The sequence below is a fragment of the Leptosomus discolor genome, chromosome 10 (assembly GCF_034619465.1).
Source record: "Leptosomus discolor isolate bLepDis1 chromosome 10, bLepDis1.hap2, whole genome shotgun sequence".
Lineage (NCBI taxonomy): Eukaryota > Metazoa > Chordata > Aves > Leptosomiformes > Leptosomidae > Leptosomus > Leptosomus discolor.
This window is the reverse complement of record NC_141400.1, coordinates 16,353,209-16,353,453: the sequence shown is the minus strand read 5'-3', so window position 1 is coordinate 16,353,453 and position 245 is coordinate 16,353,209.

The window sequence follows — 245 nt, the reverse complement described above, 5'->3', positions numbered from 1 at the left end:
GCCTTCCTGCAACAGAGAGAAACTCCTGTCAGGGACAAGATCCATCACATTTACAACCACATCTGTCTTCTGGTTGATTTGAAAAACACTAATGAGAGCTTCCTGTTCACAAAATTAACATGATCCTTGATTATAACCTCTTTTATCATTGTCATTGGCAGAGCATGCCTACAATGGGAAATACACAGGGAAATGGGACATTTTGATTTATGCTTTTGGGCCAGAAGGTGATAACAGCTACTTTG